This window comes from Atractosteus spatula, chromosome 9 (genome assembly GCF_055471065.1).
Source record: "Atractosteus spatula isolate fAtrSpa1 chromosome 9, fAtrSpa1.hap1, whole genome shotgun sequence".
Lineage (NCBI taxonomy): Eukaryota > Metazoa > Chordata > Actinopteri > Semionotiformes > Lepisosteidae > Atractosteus > Atractosteus spatula.
This window is the reverse complement of record NC_142714.1, coordinates 53025901-53045616: the sequence shown is the minus strand read 5'-3', so window position 1 is coordinate 53045616 and position 19716 is coordinate 53025901. Positions and strand designations below refer to the sequence as shown.

The 19716-nt window shown below is 39.4% G+C and overlaps 1 protein-coding gene across 6 annotated transcripts in view; it reads right to left on the bottom strand.

Annotated features, from left to right (window-relative positions):
* The window catches only part of diaph2 (diaphanous related formin 2), a 498271-nt gene that overhangs the window by 18607 nt on the left and 459948 nt on the right, over positions 1–19716 (bottom strand). The gene's annotated exons all lie outside the window — the stretch shown is intronic.

Sequence of the window (19716 nt, the reverse complement as noted above, 5' to 3'; positions counted from 1 at the left end):
AATTTCTAAACCAAGTACTGTACACAGAGGTTCAAAAAGGCCTTTCATCATTCTTTTATGGGCTTACATGGGAAATCATATTTTGAACTTGAAGGAAAAATGTTTTAACGCTTGTACACACAGAAAGCAAGAGGAAGTGCACAAGTCGGAGATTGGCAATTTAGTCCAGAAGCAGCACAGTATGTTTTTATGATTTTTGAGACCTACTGTAATCATTATCTAACCCCTGGAGAACATAAACTGGAGAATTTGATGTAAGAAGGTCTGAAAAAATAAGGGCTAAAATATTTTTAGTTAATTGTTTAAGATTTAATTTTTTGTACTGTTCAAATTGCAGTTCAACACATTGATAGTGTTTCCCCAACCTTTGTACACAACCCTATATAGTATATCACTATCTACACAAGATTCTTTTACAGTCATGTAGACATGGAAGGACCATTATTGTAACTCGGCGTATATTCACATTTCTTGAAAATATTTCTCTGAATTTTGTGATAAAATATTATTTTTGCAAAAACTCTATTAAAAAATTGCCAACCCATATCCTACCACTTGGAAATCAACAGGTGCTTTGCCAGTTCTCTCTAAATTAAAACCTTTACTGCTGAGTGTCCTATAAACTGTGCTCAGCAAAAGCTGCAATTCAAAAGGTTTTTATTTCTGAAAAACCCTATGATTACATATGAAAAACTATCTGCAGGACAACTTTGAAAGGATCCAAATCACACAGTGCAAACCCATGCTCATGCTGTGTGAAGAAAATGTTTTTTCACCAATGACAAGGAAGAGTATGCCTAGAACTCACAAACACCATATTTGCCCTGAAAATACATGCTCCTTTAAAGAATTCGGTACCATGGAATCGATCGCCTTCTGTGGCCAATAAAGGTCTGCTCGTAATGCTGTATCCAGATGGGCAGCATGCTTGTAACCAAGAGTAATTAACTCCTGCAATGTGAGATACTGTGCACAGGGCTAATGCGATAAACTGACGGAACATCATTACTGAGCTGCAAACATGAAAAGCCATTTAATTTGGGATACAAATCTGACTTGATCTCAGATCCCACCACCTGCCTTTCACAACTATGGTTCTTCTAGCTGAAGTAATAAGAAAAGAGGAAAATGAAGAAACAAGGCATTATCTTAGTTTGCTAATGTAGGAAAGCCACCGGGTGCTGTGGTGAAATACAAAATCAATGTCTCCTTTCAGCGTGCACCATGACACCAGCTTGTAAAAGGAAAGCTCATCCCACTCAGATACTAGATTACTGTTGTACCATAGTACTAATATACTGAAGGCTCTTTTATTAATCTCAGAAAACAGCACGACAAGAGAATAAAATATTCTATTAAATATTTCTGCTTTTAATATTATTTCACTAGTTCAAACCTATAGTATTGCAACAATGTTTCAATGAGGGTATTACTACTTGGAAAAAATGTAGGTATGCTTCACATTTACGTCAAGAAAAATGTAGAAGGATTTACAACATCTGTGAGATAAAGACACGATCCTTTTACACAGACCCTGTGTCTATGATGTATTCATCAAAAGGTGCTGCAGGTGTTTAATTTTATTCAGTATTTTTGTGGTTTCTGAGTGGAAAATTGAAAAAAGGAAATTAAAAGAAGCAAAACAGCCCTGACATTGACTTGAACTGAACAGCAGACCATCATTATATCTGGGGCTAAATGTACCACAATTCTATCTGAAGACACTCTCCTTGTAGCCTCTCAATCTTCCCCACAAATAGCTGTCTCCAGCCCCTAAGCAGATGAAACCCCTATGCAGCATACCTGTAGCCAGAGTGCTTCCCTGAGATCAATTAACATTAAACTTTAAACCTGGGATAGTACTACAGAAACAGCAGGAACAGCTTCTATACCATTGGGGACGTGGAATGGGGAAAAAGCACACAGGCAGAAACAAAGCTGTAGCAGCTCTCACGTACTGTTGGCATGATCCTGTGTGTCAAATGACTCCCCAGGTATTCTGTGCTGTTCATTAATGACATGTGAACCAAGCACAATGAAGCACAGTCTCACTGCTAATAATCCAGTGGCCAGGAATCTTCTTGGAAGGGCCCTCTCTTAATTTAAAAAAAATCAAGCAACTTGCTGACACGTTACTTAAATGAGCCCGGAAAACACTGTCATGTCTCATTCATAAATAATACACAATTCAATAGAACAATATGCATAAAAAACATATGGCAGAACAAAGTTTCACATTAACTTACCTGGACCACTGTTACTGAGCTGCATGAGTCCGTGTCAGCCCTCAGGCCCTTGAGAGTGACCTCCATCACTTTCACCTGACCTCTGTCTGCCTGGAGTTCTGCTCTAAGCTTTTGGCTGAAGTCTCACTATGAACTATTTTGAATAATCACCTGCCTATAATGTCATTCTCACAGATGGCTGTAAAGGTTGATGCATCCTGGTATATCATTTTGTGTAGTGATTATGGAGTTATGACAGTGCTTTCTTTGCTTCAGGTAAGAAAAGCATTACCAGTAATTTTATTGACATCCAAAAGTGTGACAGAAACCTGCCCCCCACCCTGTCAAAAAAGCATAAAACTAGCAGAGGTAAACAGAAATATTTACTTCAATATTATTTACTTGTACAGAATGAAGACTTTTAAAAAACACTTATAGACCCACTTACAGTAAGTAAAAACCTAGTGTCTGAATTTTAATTACAAACAAAATCCACAAATCACATATCTGCTGTGTTTATACCTGATTGCTTGTGGATACATTGGAATTCGTGACACGAACTTTTTCTTTCAGTTCTGTGTAGTAAGTTTCCCTCAGGATGTTTGAATTGTTTGAGCTACTAAGTCTTTTTTATACATCAGCCGGCACTGGGAACCTTATTATTTTTCTTCAATCGGTAAAAGCAGAGAGCATGCTTTTCATTTTTATTATGCCAACCACCTCTGAAGACGTCCAAGAGAAACAGCACAGGAAATGGAGCAAGCGGCTCTGCATTTCTGAGGATTGTCCATCTGAAATGCCAAGCAAGAAGAGTGGGTCTATTCCTGTGGTGCCCCTGCCTCCCTGTTGTGCATTCCCATCAGGCAAAAGGCACACACACCTGTCGGCTCCTGTGGGTGTCAGGACAGCTCTCTACGGAGACGCGCATCTCCCAGGGAGAATGGCAGGGGCCTCTATCTCACAGGCATCTGCTGACAGCACTCACCCCGTCACAGCAGGGTGCCCCGACATCCAAATTTCAAAACCTATCCAGCACCCCCTTCCTCCAGCCCTGGACCTCTGTGCCCAACACTAGGGCTTGATGACAGCTATCAACATCTATCCCAGCCAAGACTGTTGTTGAGGTTGGTGCTTGGGAAAAACAGAGAATAGCAAAGTAGGACCACTCGATATCCTCTACTTTAGCACAGAAAATATTTTGCGGGTAAACTGTGACTCATTTTTTCTCTCTGTTATGTTTTACTTCAGCTCTTCCCAACATCGATATCTAAAATGTCAAAGCCTCCTCTCACAATTTCTCTGTCTCGAGTAAACGGGTTACCTAATCGTTGCGTCTTCCTGTGTACAATAACAAAACAAGAAAATATCATGGAGTGCTAATTTACAGACAGCAAACACTTTATAAGTTGCGCAAGAACAGTGGAGATGTCTTGAAGGCTGACATATGAATCAATTTCAAAACATAAAACTCTGAAAAATTACATTGTGTAAAGTATCCTGAGGTCAATATGGAAAAATTAAAATGAAAAAATAAATAAACTTCAGCATAGAAAATCTGAATTGCCCTGTCCTAGTTTTTATTCCATTCCTGGCCCATTTCAAATGTATTTTTTCATTTAGATTGCCTAGTGTTTGTCACTAAAACCCGGAAACATCATGCTGGTCCATTTTTCCTTTTGCTGCTCTTCTTTTGTACTGCTGCTTTAGCACATCACGTGCCAAACTGGCACTTCATTCAGGGGTCTGTAACTCTCATTTACTCTTCTGCAACATGCAGAGGCCAGCACAGCAAAACCCCCTTGATTTCTCTCCTTAATTGAAATGAAGTTGGTTGACCTTTGTATAATTATGGTCTGGACAGCTTCCACCGGAGTTTTCTTTTTGAACTCATAAATCATTTAGTGTCTCAGGCCACTGTGACTGTCCTGACCTTTCCCCTGACATTTGCAAGGTAAGACTCTTTCAGCAAAGATAGTTTCCATCAAACAGGGCACAGTGCCAAAATTAACAGCCTGATGACTCGATTAAAATGAAAGGAAGAAACATATCCGATTTATTATTAACATGTTCAAAGTTGCATTCTTTCAGACTTATTCATCATTCAGAGAAATACTTGGTGCTATATAACCATGGGCCATGATTTTTAATGAGTTGCCCTAAGTAACTTGCGAAACAGATTCCTAAAACTACAAGTTGGAGGGATGCCGCAGTCCCCTCAGTTAACAAGAAGATACTGCATCTTATTGTCAGTAGGTGAGATAGTACTGTAAGTAAACTAACTAAATACACAAGGTTTCTCCCCACAATGCTCAGAGAAGGCTGATCCCTTGGCTTTCAGCTGATACTGGATACTGTGCACACACATGAGCACGCGCCACTGTGAGCACGGGAGACTGAGTCAACTCCGCTAATCCACAGGCAGGTTGCAAAAGGTGAGGATGCTGCCTATTGACCCAGCAACAGCCACAGTCCTCATCAACACACAGACAACACCAGGAAACGACACAGAACTCCTCCTTTCTTCTAGTAAATCACAAACACCCGGGCATCCTTGACTTGCATTTAGAAAATAAAAACATGCTCCGCTGAGCGCTGAGAAATTGATTTCTGCTTTGATACAAAAATATTTTATGTCAGAGCACAACCCTGCTCATTCTGAATCACATGCTCTTCACAGAAATTAAACCTGTATTTTATAATGGGAAAATGTCAGTTATTTGGCAGGAGCAGCAACAACTATGAACCCCCCCCCCTCTTTGATAGGAGAGTGAAACTTAGGGATTTAACCAGGATAATTCCCTCATTGCAACTGTCTGTAATCTGCTTCAACAATACAGATTCTATGTGTATTTTTTTATGATGTATGCCTTCCAAATTAAAAAGTAAATCATGTAAAAAAACAAGTATTAGTTTTCTCTTCTTCTTCTATTTGAATATTTTGCATTTCTGTTTTTTAGAAATACAAGCACACTCGTATACACACAGAGACACCACCATTTGACGACTGATTTCTCCAGGCACCAAGCTCTTCATTAAATGTTGATTTTCTGCCAGAGAGACGCACACTCCTGCTGGGGAGAGGAAATGAAGCCTAACCGGTGTGCCGGGATCAGTGCCCCTGATCCTCTCCGGCACTGCCAGGGGATCTCTGCATCTGTGGAATCTGTGGGCCCAGCTCTGTACTTCATCAAAAGTAAGACCACATCTCCCACATCTACATGGGTGTTGGCAAACATAATCCCACCAATAAACAGTAAAGTCTAACCATGCCTTGGTGAGCTTGACAGGTGAAACATCATTTTGACCAATTAACTAAAGCAGAAAAGCCAAACAAAAATACCCACGACAATAGTTTGATGGAATACAAAAAAATCCATTCTGACTTAAGCAACTAATTCCATGCAGTGTCTGTGATCAATGGCAAAGACCCAGACAAGCCAATGCATTCTTCCCATCTGTCGATGGATTGATTTGAACTTGACCTAAGTCCATTTTCAGCAGGATTTAAGTTTTCTCCCACTGGAGTTCTGTAATTAAGGTCACCTTTTATTTGTCTATTTCAATTCCTGAAGCAGAATTCTGTGCAAGTAATTTCTTATTACTCCAGTATAGAAATGTGGACCTTTGTTGTGAAGTAACAGACATCTGGCAAGTTAAATCCTTCCATAAGTTAACTTGAGCAGAACACAGTCTTACAATCTAGGATTTAAAAGAGACTGAACTGCACATGCACTGAATCTCCTACAGTTTACCTAAACAGTTTAAAATGCTCCTTTTAAAAGCTAAATGCAAGTTAGACAAGAGCTACAACTAACTGCTTCTTTACTCAGTGAAAGCTGCAAAAGAACTGAATTCAGGAGCACTGACTTTCAGCTCACTTATGTTACCTCTGCTTCTGTTTCTCGAAGCACCTGTTCACTTAAGATTTGTTCTTAAATTGGAAGAAAAATCCTTCAACATAAGAGGAATTGTTTATAGATTTTTTTATTTGCACAGACCAGTTGAATGTAAAGGGAACATTTCTGAATTCCAGAACAGTCCAGTGCACTGGAATGTAATGAAAAATAAAGATAACAAACAAAAGCAAGACAATTGCTCTGGATGAAAAAGAAGAAGAAAAAATTCATAATAATGGTAGACCCAGTTGAAAAGTGCAGAAAGGTTTATAATAGAAAGTTTATAATAGTTTGCACTGATGGATCTTGGTTGGATTTGCATCGATTTTTTCTGGTATTGAACCACATAACTAGCAATTAAGCATTTGAGAAGAGAGCTGTTATCTCTGGCCATCAACCACACTTGATCCCAAATTGACAAATATCACAGGAATTTCCCCTCCTGCTCCAAAAATCTGTTTGGGAGCAACACAGCCAAACACCTGAAAGGACAAGGAGATTTTTTTTAATTTGAATTCTGTTCTTCAATTTCTCTGGGAAAAAAAAAGGACAAAGAGTGATTTACAGTTGCACTACAAGTAAAATAAAACTGGATTTCTATGTGATTCACTGCTGCAATCCAAATTACTCTGGCTAATTCGATACGGATTCTTTCTGACAGAAAATCAACTTTTAATGAAGAGCCATGAGTCTGGAGAAATTAGGCAGTGCCCAGAGGAGTTTGTATTAAAAGTTTATAAATGACAGCAGTCTGAGGTTGCGGAGCAGTGAGTGCGACTGGGGAGAAGTGATCCATGTAAAGACAAACAGATTCAGAGCAGGGTCCCTGTCCACATTACACTGCTCTTCTGCAACTACTTGGCTCATTCCCTTCTGCACTGAATGAAAGAATTAAAGAAGATGACAGGCATTTTTACTGCAGTAAATGACTTAAACCAGTGACGTTACTGAGGAAACCACCTTTTCCTGAAGCAGGCCTCTCCCCAAAGAAAAGAAACAAAGTACGACCCGCAGAGGCAAGCCACAAGAGCTGCTGAACAAACACATACTGACACAAAGGTTCTCTCATCCTTCTCTTGATCAAATGTACCGGGACAAGGAGCCATATGGGAATCACAGTTTATTAAAACAATTACAGAGATACATATGGGCTGCATGAAGACTATTATCTCCAGAGATTTATGCAATGTCACATAACTGAGCAGAGATGTTCTCCGCATATGAGGAACTGGAAGGAGCGATGGGAAAGGAGAAGGTGCAGTGTGGATCCACTCCTTTCCCCAGCCCTCCCTTCACACAGCCACCCCATCCCAGCCTGTGACTCAGCATCAGCTATGAGTTTGCTCAACATCAAAGATCACCGAGCACTGCAGTATTTCGTCTCAAAGGCAACACGGATTCCACAGCAGGCTGATAGAGCACCATAACCTGGCAAATTGTACAAATACCTTTGAAAGCTGCTCAATGTTCATTTTCTGAAAATGTCTCATTTACTTTGATTAAACCTAAACCTCAGGAGTAAAAAGCCTACCAAACAAGCCCAGGAAAACCGAAAAGGTGACAGAAATTTCTAGGCAGATATACTTCAAAAGGGAAAGACAATGCTAGCTTTGCAGCTAGGATATCCTGCACAGCTTTTAAGAGGCTCTCTGTGTGCTGTAATTTATTCTAAGCACAAACAACTTTCTTACCTTCATTTGACAGGTTATGAAGCATTTCATCTCGGATCCTGTCTTTTTAGGTGATGTCGATAAATAATTTATTTTAATTAATATAATATCTGCTCACAGTAGCCGAAGATGAGCTCTGTGGCATTTATATCAAGGGAAATCACATAGCAAAGCTGTCATTCTAAACATTCTAAGTGATAAGATATGACTACTTGTAGGCACTGGTACATGTTATCATGTTGACTGCATTTTAAAGAAGAGCACTGGTATGCATGTGTGACATTTCTATTGCATATGCCTTATAAAATGGCAGATAAGGAGGATGTTCAGTTTAAGATGCTATCAAACCATGAAAGAGTTAAGCCTTTCCTGTGAAGCAGGCCAAACCGGTTTATGCACAGTTTTTAATCCTTGAATGCTGAAATCAATTCAATGAAAACAGGCCAACAACAATGTTTATCTTTTTACTTCTGTCATCTTATAAATACATCAACTGTCCATATTGATGTTTTAGACAATTGATATCTAATTTTCAGTTATCAGTTATCTAATATCAGTTTATGTCAAATAAAAAAAAATGCATTTACCCTGTATAGCCAAGTGCATTATCACACTTAAAGTCTGTTGTTCCTCTATAGCTATCATAAAAATAATTATGCAATCAATTCTGTTTTTAACTAAAATGTTTTTGTCAATGTGAGTATTGTACCAGGATTCTTCCAGCCATACGTGTGGAGCAGGTGGTCACCTCTGTGTCTCCTAACACACCTCTTGGACAATGCAGGGCCAGTCCGGCCTTCCATCTCATGGGCGACACCCCTGGCGCCAGCATGTTCCTGGCACTGCCCACATCCTCAGTGCTTTAGCTCTTTCTCTGCAATTCTCGCCTCATTCCTGGCTCACCTCTTTGCAATTTATCGCTAAATGTTTATACTTCAATCCAGCAGCAGCTGGAGAGACATACAGGTTGTGTACACTAAGTAATGTGAGAAGTGAGGTGTAAGTAAAGAATACACTAGCAATACAAGAGCACAATATTTATCTCAGTTTGCTGTCACTTGCAGGTAATTGCACCATAAGGTACATTTATTCATGTATTCTATCTTAAATAGCTGTTAATTAAACAGAATAAAATAATGGAAGCAATCTCCCATTAAAGAATAAAGCCCAGGTAATTATTCAGTGATACAGAGGAGAAAGTATATTTTTAATTAGTGGTACCACTGCAATTGCTTATAGATTACAATAATTCTGTAATGGTGCATTTATTCTAAGTTAGTTCCACCCAAGTTAGTTACAGAATGACACTGCAGAAGATGGCTTATATTTTCACGGTACAGAAGGCAGATGCTCTTCTTTTCTTTGAGACGGGATTTCAGTTTTCATAGATTAGGTGAACCTATTTTACTAAAGAAAATGCAGTATACCTTTTAAATATTAAAAACTGTGACTAAAACGCATGCATCATGAAGAGGTCAGAGTAAACCATTTACTTTTTATTCAGTGAAACTCTCTTAAATTAATTTGTCTCAATAATAAAAGTAATAACTAAAACTTTGAAGTTGAACCAGATTGATTAATACAAACCTGCATAAATCATTCTTCATTTTTATTTTACTCTTCAACATGTCTAATGGCAGATTAAAACTCACAGATGTTCTTTTGAAGAGGAGCATAAGAAGGGAAACAAAACAGAGTGGCCCCTTAGTTAGTTTTGACTTTAAATGACAGTATTTTATTCAAATAAATGATTTATTTTCCTCTCTACCTTGCCCCTGACAGCCAGTCTATTATCTAAGTCTAGTACCTTACTTGCACTGTTCCAGTTTCAGTGAACCTCCAGGAACATGGATGCAGTAATTACAAACAATGCCAGGACAATTTAATCTTGACAGCGGCATAGATCTTTCAGTAAAAACAACACATAAAAAAATTCCAAAATCCAGCTAAAGCTTGCAAATGTGTTGAAGAAAATCCCTTTCCTCTGTGGCCTGTAATGTAGTACTAGTGACATAATAGTAAGTGAATTCTTCTATTTCCTATGATGATTTATAATTTCAGTACTCTGTGACATTAATTTGAGATGCCTAAATTATGATTTAGCCCAGGAGAAACACCTGGGCCAAGGTGAAAGTCAGTGGTCTTCATTTTCAGTTCAAAGCCGATCTAGCTCATTTAATTTCTAGTAGCGAACTGATCCAAGGTTTCCATCTAGCCATTTCTTAAAAGAAGTAGCAGCTTAAACAACGTGGCTGGGTAGCTTGTTCCTATCTTTTAAAAGTTGTTCTTCCCAGTTCTACTGTTTACTATAATCTAATATGTTCAGATATTTATTTACACTGGTGTTCAAAAACACCACAGAGAAAGTTACTGTTTAAATCAATCCTGAAAAGCTTGGACTCTCACATGCCTTTGGCTGGCTGAAGGAACACTCCCTGTTCTGTTTTAAATTCACTTACACTTGCGTTTGCAGCTTCATGTTTCAACTTCCTTTTTTCAGTCTGTCAATGTAGGATTTTTAAGCCCTGGAATGTGTTTGCTTTTCACTGGCCTGATTCCAGAACAGCAATATCTTTGTTTTAACACGGTGACCAAAAGTGTACACAATATGCTAAATGGGGTCTTTCTAGTACATTGTACAATTTCATTCTTTGGTTTAAACTCTACACATTTTTTCTGCTATATATCCTAGCCTTCTGTTTGCCTTTTATATTGCTTTTATATTGTGTTCCCCATTGTTTAAAAGATTAAAATGATGTGTCAACATGAACAAGTAAGTCTTTTTGATATGTAGCTTCTACAGGCTTCGTGTCTCCCATCCTATATTTATAATTTGGTTCTTCCACCTGTGTAACAAACTGCACTTGTGTACATTAAGTGGCTTGAATTCTGTCTAAATCTTTCTGAACTCCCTTTGCTGTGCTTACTAGGTTCTAATGAAAGGACCTTTTTTGTTGTAGCACCACAGTTGATCTTAAAGTGTTTGTTTATTATTGCTTAGGAAAAGGGTTTATTTCGTATAAAAGATTTGTAGGCAAAGTCACTTGTTGTGCCATATTTCTATTCAGATGCAGATGACGCAGTTATCATTGACAGCTCCTTATGAATAATAGAGCATGCCAAACACGCAATGTGCAAGAGGAAATGAAAGAGAGCTCTAGTTATGGACCACCAGTTTCATTAGAGGCGCTATTATTACCTTACAATGGCAACATCTATCATCTAAAGCCAGGATATAACATTCTTATTGGACAGGAAGAGACTGCTGTTAATATCAGCTCTCACCACATATCCTCTGTAACCCAGATGCTGCCAGATGTTTTCAGGTATGCTCCTGAACTTTCTTTTCTTCAATCTCTCTGCACAAGCTGCTGTTATGGTTCAAGTTACTCTGCCCACACTTTAAAATTCCCTTTGTGAGAATGATATGCAGATTGTAGGAATTTTCTTTTCACTTTCTGACGGCCAGAATAGGTTCTTTGTAATAGAAGCAGCTGTGGATGGCTGATTAAATGTGGGTATACTTACCATATCACACACTCGAAGGTAAAACTGAAGAATGTGCTTTACTATGATCTATGAAAATATAGGGAATAAAATTCAGGCCACCAAGAATTCAAGAGGAATTCTTCTGCACTGGCTAGGTAGAACAATTCAGGAATGTGGTTGTCGCCACTTATAGCACTATGGCTGCCATCGCATCATCCAGGTGGATGCTGCACATTGGTGGTGGTGGAGGGGAGTCCCCATTACCCGTAAAGCGCTTTGAGTGGAGTGTCCAGAAAAGCGCTATATAAGTGTAAGCAATTATTATTAATTATTATAAGATAGTCTGCCTGTCCTTTGTTCCCCTATTTCCTACAAGGACTGCTCAACCATTGTTTGTCCTAAACAAATACAAGTAGTTTTAGGGATAAGGGAGGCTCAGCTGCGGTTTAATGATGGAATGTGGTGTCTGGTGAGTAAGATTACACTGGTATTTTAGTTCCATTAACATACTGTACAGAAGGAGGTTAGTCTTATAGGCTTTAAATGATACCCTAGTTCCCTTCAAGAAATATTGGGACATCCAGACCAATTTAGTATCTGCAACCAAACCAGCTACTGTAGATGGACTGAAGGGTCTCCTCTCAGTCTGACCCGTTTTCTAACAGATTTATTTAGTTATTCTTACCCCACTAATCAAACAGTAACAGGAATTATCTAAAAAGCTCTCCTGTGCTGTACCCAGAATCGGACTCACATGCAACACTACTCTTTTTTCAAATAATTTTTAACAATAAAAATACTGTACGTGTTGAGTTTCTGTGTGCAGGGACAGACATGAGATCTAACTCCCATGTTTCATTTGTAACCCCTTTACCAGTTGTATTATTCTCCTTACAGTTGTGTAAAGAATAAAGGAAAAAAATAAAAACCAGTTTTATCTCATTGTTATCACCTTTCAACTTTGAAAGATGCTTGAAAGCTCCCCACTGTGAGCACCCTGAGTTCTGTAGCAAAGGAGCCAAGCCAGCTATTTTCAGTTACCGTACGCTGTGCACATGTTTAAAGAGTTATTAATGTTAAGAACTGTTGGTAGTAATTATCAGTTGCTGTTGTGGTAACATTGCCTGTTAATTTTGTTAATGTTTCCTTTGCTTCCTGGTGAATAGTTATTGCTGAAGAGGGAAATGCCGATTGAAAATGAAGAGATATGATGAACCATTTAAACACTTGGTTACAGCTGCTAAGTACTGGTCACTGGCAGGAATTACCAAAGTGCTGGTTTGTACTCTAGTGCCTCATAAAAAAGGATGTCCATTAACTAGAATTTCATCAAAGATGAAGTTCATACTATAACAGGGATTTATTTTAAATGATTTTTGACGTTAATATGGATCATCATAAGCATCACTATAAATTTAAAGATATAGACGTATAAAGCAATTTCTTTTATAGCTTCACAAAAAAGGGCAGGGGTTTTGAGTGAGAGGGAGAGGGAGGGGTGTGGCTGGGTACAAGGGCCATTATTCCACATGTGTTTAAAGAACCTCTTTTCTAGTAGTACCCAAACAATTTCTCTCCTACTACTGCTACTACAATGCAATGTTACACACATGCATGTGTGTGTGTGTTATTGATAGCAAAGTAAAAATATTTTGTGTAGGAAAAAAATACCAAAAGCATTTGCTTTGTAAAACCAACAGATGGGATCTAATGATTCCAGACTTGGGAAGCAGGGTAAAAATGTGATTTATTGTCACTTTCTTTCAACCTTTGCGCATCTACCCTGTTCTGTGGGCTCAGCGTTAAGCGCTTGGCAAGTCTGGAGTGGGTCGGCAGTACACACAGGGTTGGGTAGGCTGACAAGATGCCCACACACTTGCAACACCGTCAGTGGCTGCACCACCCCTGCTTTACCCTGATGGCGCTCTGGGACTCTGTGAAAAGGGCTACATGGCTCTGACACCTGTGCACTGCTCCATGTGGGTAGAAGGTCATTATAATTAGCAACTGCAATATGGAGCTTATAAATAAGCAGAAATAGCAAGGTGCAGGGTAATTCCACACCCAAACACTCCAGTTCTCCATATATTCACAAGGGAAACCTAGAGAACAAAGTGTACGACTCAAATTTCAATTTATTTACTTCGGTTGAAGACAGGTGTAGGCATTCCCGTGTACAAAGGTGGATGCTTTATAAAAATGCAGCTCATTTCCTGCAGCACACATCAGTGCACACAATGCTGACCATTGTACATTAACAGATGCATATGCTCATTTTTCCCCTATTGTAGGGATGAAATTGCAGACATTATGAAGGGTATATAAGAGCTCACCAGAGTGAAAGTTTTGCCTTATGTGACAAATGTCTGACTCAGTTTAATAATATATTTGCACACGCAGATCATCACATTTGCTTAGAGTTTGTGTATGTTTAATATCTTCAAATAAGTGCACCACACTGTTGTGTGTCTGCTGTGATTGCTGCTGCTCAAGACTGGGGAGTATACTAAGTGTGCATTTATTTAGATGAAGAAAGGAAAGATGATTAGAGCTACAGGAATTCAGTTGGGTAGAAAATAGAAGAAGTTTGACAACATATGCAGAGATTCTGGGTTCTGTCTGATGAGGTTTGCAGTGCAAACATTTACAGATTTCTTCTGTTTACTGCAATTTCCTTTATCAGCCAGTTTTGTACCCTACTTTCAATATATTTAGAAGCAACTGCTATTTTTTCTCTTCTAAAAAATGCCCTAAAAATATTATTATGAAAGTTCTTTAAAATGATTTAACTATTTCCATGGCTTTGGCCTGCTGGTTGTGTTTTGCTTTTGAAACCAAGGCGACAGCCAGCACCTGCATTTCTAAAGAAGTGCAACACGAGGTCACCACATGAAAAAGGATATGGACCTCGGGGAGGGGCAGGGGTGCAGGTCTGGGGCAGAACTAAAGAGGGGCGTGCTCCTTCACGACAGAGGAACAATCCTGTTTTAGAGGAGGCACGCTGGTTTTGATTAAATTCCCATTTCCCCAGGTCTCTGCGGGCTCCTTTGTGAGGCTCCCTGCGCTGATGACAGAAAGCACCGCCGAGGTGGCAGCTGCAATTAAGAGGTCGTGCCTTTTATAGTTGCCCCACCATCTTCCTTTCTTTGTCTAGTTCCCCAACCCCTAGCTGAAGTTGTACTCATTCTCCGTGCTCCTGTCCCCACTCCTGTCAGCCTCTTCCCAACCCTCTGTGCTCTTTTCCATCTTTCCTGTATCCATTCTTCTCCTTTCCCTTCTTTCCCTCCAGTTGCATCTGTTCTCTCCCTCTGTAAATGAATCCCATACAGTTTGCCTCCTCCTATCCCAGGGCTTCATTATTATTCTATAGACCTTCCCTTTCCAACTACCCCAGCTTCACATCCACGGATGCCTTGACTTTCATGACTGATGGAGCTTTAATGCATCAGACGATTATTAAAGCAAAAAGACAAACTAAAAATAAGATACACTGAAAAGGAGAAAATAATTGTACCAACTGGAGTGTTATACAATCAGTAAGCCAGCACTAAGTATGTGTGCTCAACTTACCTCTGCTTTATAGGATTTATGCTCCAGATTTAGAATTGAGCTGACTTTGTTTTTCTGCCTTTCTTTTTAAAGTAATTTTATTGAATAGTTTTCATCTCCTAAAAAAAACATTAAAAATATATCAATACAAAATAAAAAATGCACTCAGCTCTAGCCTTCTCTCTTCTCCCCCTTCCAACCTGAAGTTACAGTTCAATTCCTCTGATTCGTCATCCTTACTCCCCTCCAGCAGATTAGCTATGTTTAAGGCAGCAGTTTTACACTTTGAAAAACACTGTGTGAGAAATATATTAGAATATAAATAAGAATATAATTATATCAGTCTTGATACTGAAAAGCCCTTGGCCATTTCTAAAAGCAGAAGCTAAGTCTGACTAGACGTTTGGAGGAATACTTTATTTTTTATGGCTGTGAACATGTGGAACACTACTAATTTGTACATACATGAGCTAAAGGTGTTTTATTTTTCTTCACATTTCTCTGTCCTTGTATCGCTTCCATCTTCCGTTCCAGTTAATGACCCTTTTGCAAGGGCACTGCCCACACTGGATTTCTGAACAGGGGTGAGCATTATCACCAAGCCTGTGTCTCTCCAGCAGCAGCTCAGTGAACCCCATCTAATCCTAGCCAACAGTTTGCCTTTTGGGGCCCTGTCATTGTCATGCTGAAACATCCAGTAGCCCCATTCAGATGGCTTAAAAATTCAAAGCCTTCCTTTAAAAGGGGTTCACTTGTGTTCGCTTACAAAAGACCAACTAGAGTTACTCCCATAGAAGGGCCCGTTCAAAATCAGATTATTTCCACTCGAATCATCTTTTATCCACCTGCCAGTTAAGTATGTACCCAGCATTGTCTCTTTGTGAATACCTATTTTAGTATGACGGGAGTGGATGCTCATTGTTGCATTTCTTGCTGAGTTCCTAAGCAAAGAAGCATGCTTCTTTTTCTCCCTTGTTTTTTAAGTATATTTCTTTGAAGAAATCTGGGCCACATGCCCCTAAGGAACGCAAAGTGCTTTAATTCATTCCCACCTTTTCTCCCTGGCTGCCATCTCCGAGGCCTCCGTTATGCCCAGAAGTGATTTGTTCAGGCTGGACCATCAAATCAATTATCGCAGCAGTATGCTTTTCTATTATGAGAGGAGAAGACTGACAACGGGAAGATAGCTGAAGGTGGAAGGCGCCTGGCCTCAATTTATTAGATTATTAAGTATCGTTCTTGTTGTTATTAATATATTAATAAAAACAACACCACTAACTGCTGCAATGAACATTAATGCTCACAAGTGATGCTTTTGAAAATTATGTGAAAGGCACAGCACTGGTTTCACTCTGCGGGCTGCTGTGTCACACCTCGATCAGACATATTTGAGAAAAACCAGCAGAAAAATCTTATCGGCTTTTTCAAAAGCTGAGGGAGCAAACCCATCATCCCACCACCAAGCCCCCAGCGCAAATGATAGAAAGTGATGATTCCAGAGACTGTGCTGGGAACAGAGACAGAAAAGGGGGAGAAAGGTACTAGGAAAGAGAGAAAGAGCTCTGGGAAGAAAGAAGAGCAGGCTGCCGCACCTCAGCTGTTAACTCAACAGGACTTTCACTCAGGCGTTAGTCCAAGGCAGCCCTGTAAAAGCTTTTTTTCTCCATCGACTGTTTCATCTCTTCAATAATTTAGGATTTATTCTGTTCCCAATAGATACCATAAAAAATGAATAATTGCACCATCAGCGTGCATCCACAGTAATGGCACTGGGAGAGTTTAACACGCAGAGTTGGTCCTGTCTCTACTGGTTTGAGGATGTCCCTCCATGGGTGAACAGAAACATCATGTTTTGTAATCTCAGCGTGCTAAGAGCAAGTACTGTGTATATTTAGACAATGGTGTCTGAATTGGCAAGCTTCACTTATTGCAATGAATATTTTGTGGAGTGTACTAAGAGGAGGCCTATGCAGACTGAACCTTGACATTTAATTTAAGGAGGACATTAAAAGCACCATCTACTTTAAAAATCAAATTTAAATTGTGTATATGGTTTTAAATGTTTTAATATTTCTTAGATTCAATTTCTTCAATAATTATGAGATTCCTCCAGCACACTTTTCACAATGATATAGTGTAAGCCACATTTTTCAGCTTTTTTTGGGGTGGATCATGAGGGCAGAGTTCTAAATCTAGACGGAATGAAAACGTGCTCGGTGGACTTTGAGAATGGGGAATGGAGCACAGAGCTTCCAAGTGAAACACTCATAGCTTGCGGGAAGATGTAAGCAAAACAATCTTTAAAGAGCAGATTCAAGAGGTAAATACAAGTCAAATATCTTGTTCATGGTGATGCAGTAAATCACCTCAGTAAAACTGAGGTTACAAGATCTTTTAACATTTTAAAATCTCATCAGATTATGGTCTACTCCTTCTCCTCACTGCACATGGCCACATGATGAGATACTTTTAAGAGCAGTTCCACGTAGTGATTTGTCTTCTGCTTGAGTGACCTTGCTGCACAGTATTTTGAAGGGATGAACACTTCTGTATATAGCTAAGCATTTCTTACCTCCATCGCATTTACATCGCATTTACAACTTTATTGTTGTCAGTAGCAACTGTGGTGCATCTTCCACAACGGTATTAAGAGGCTCTTAAATAGGATACTTGCAAGATTACACAATACATGATAGTAGAGAACAAATTTAATGCTATGTTGATATTTGTTATGAAGTTTACACTGTCATTTCAGTTAAATTGCAATGCAGGGTCAGAGTATAACTACTAATTGCAATCAGAATTTTAACAATGCTGAGCACATAAACACAGTTGTGAGAGGAAAGCATAAATACATTATGTATTAACACTCAGTCTGCAGCCCCAGTTTGACTCATTCTGGGGGGTTAGCTGTTTGTCTCACAGCACCCTATCTTGATTGACACAAGGATACTGTGTTGCACAATCACTGTTAACTACTGATAATTATGCAGGAGATGCTCAATCAGGCAGCAAATGAGCTGGGACAAGCTTAGCAACATATTTTAAATAGTTTTAAAGTTACAGTGGCAGTGTTTCCTGATTACTTCATATCTGTTTCGACCAGCAGAGAAGAAATGAAAAAGCAGGAGAGTTATTTTTCAATACATGAGTTTGTAGTGCAAGACATTACTAACCCCATGACCCATTTAGAAATGGTGTCCATTCCCAAGTGTTGCAACAATAAACAGTTATTTAGAAAAAACATAAAAAAGCTCCCATCTCAGTTCCATTTCCCTTTCAACCTATCTCCAAGGTCAATCACAAGATATGCATCTATGTGCAAATGTCTGTCAGTTTCAATCTCAGAGGACTGGTGCTGCACTCTGACATTGCAGGGATGTGGAGGCTCTAAACCAGGAGTGTCCTGGAAGACCAGTGTATTTGCAGTGTTTGCTAGGTCTTTGCAAACTGGTCCAATTAAGCCAATAATAGTCTGACTTAGGTCAGAGTTGGGCTTAAAACCTGCAAACACATGAGTCTTCCAGGAGAAGAACCGGACAGCCTCACGCACGGGATCGCAAAAAATGCCATATCAGTCCTCCAGCCAGAAGTGTGAGAAAGAAATGAAGACTAAGAGGTTACAGCTTCACACTTTGGGTTCCCAGACTTTTAAAATAGGGACATGTGTATCATGCTGAATGCATCACAATAAAAAAACACAATCAAAATCCAGTAGGGAGTATTCTGAAAAAAAAAACATTAATATTCTTCTGGAGCAGAATCGAATCGGAATCTTCTGGAGTAGATTGTTCACCTAATAGGAATATTAATTCTTATGTGTGCTTAGAACTGAGTATATTTAGCATTGCCTAAATTAAACTGAAGTTCTGAAAATAATATTTTAAACCTGACAGTTCTGTTTGACGAGACAGTAAGCAAGATTAAAGTTTTGTGTGCTAATCAACACGTGAATTTTGAATCTTGCTCTCCATAAATCCTTTCAGAACTGGGCAGAGTGATTGATGTAAAAAAGCTGAACCAGTGGGATTACTACTAAGTAACTAAATGGGGCATATCAGTTTTCCATTACCAGAAAGGAGCAGCTATTTGGAATGTTCAGCTCTAAATGAAAAGGTGAAGCCGCACTCAGACACTGCAGTTCATTCAAGTGTAAATGTTGCACGCTTCCAGGTTTTTTTTGCAAATGGAAATTTGCAGTTCATTCTCGAGCCCATCAATAAATAAACCAAACTAACACAAATAGATAAATAAATGCAGGAAGACTCTAAAATGGGCATCTGCCAGCCCAGGTGATGGAAATATGTCAGGTAGAATCACGCTTGAGTTGAAGGAGAGTGGCTGAATGAGAAAATGCTGCTGATGGCACATTCACAGTTCCCCTCAGAGACATGTTTCAGCCAATCAGGGACGCTGAGGATTACAGAAGATTTTTGCAGGAACGGCACTGCAGGCACTGACATTAATGTTACTTTTAGTGTCTTTCCCTCTGTTGTTGTTGTCAGCTTTGAGAGCCACCAGTCTGACAGCAATGGAATCTGCCTTGGAGTCCTCCCCTGTCAGCACACTCTCCAACACTCTCACTCACTCTGCTTGTCGGCTCGCTGGTACCTACAGGCTATGCAAGTCCGTTCAATCCCACGGACCTTGACCTTCGCCTCAACCGCTGGGTCACACGAACAAGGCAGCCAGAGCTGCTGGAGCACAAGAGACCAGGAGTTTTCAGACAGCACCACTTAAATATAAACAAGCCATGGCAATAAGTGCATTCCATGTTAGAATGATACCATTATTGTTTTAGTTATAAACTGGCCACTTCGTGTTCTACTGTCACTGGTAGGCCAGTGCCCCCCTCTCAGGCTACTGTTCCTTCACTCTTTAGGAAAA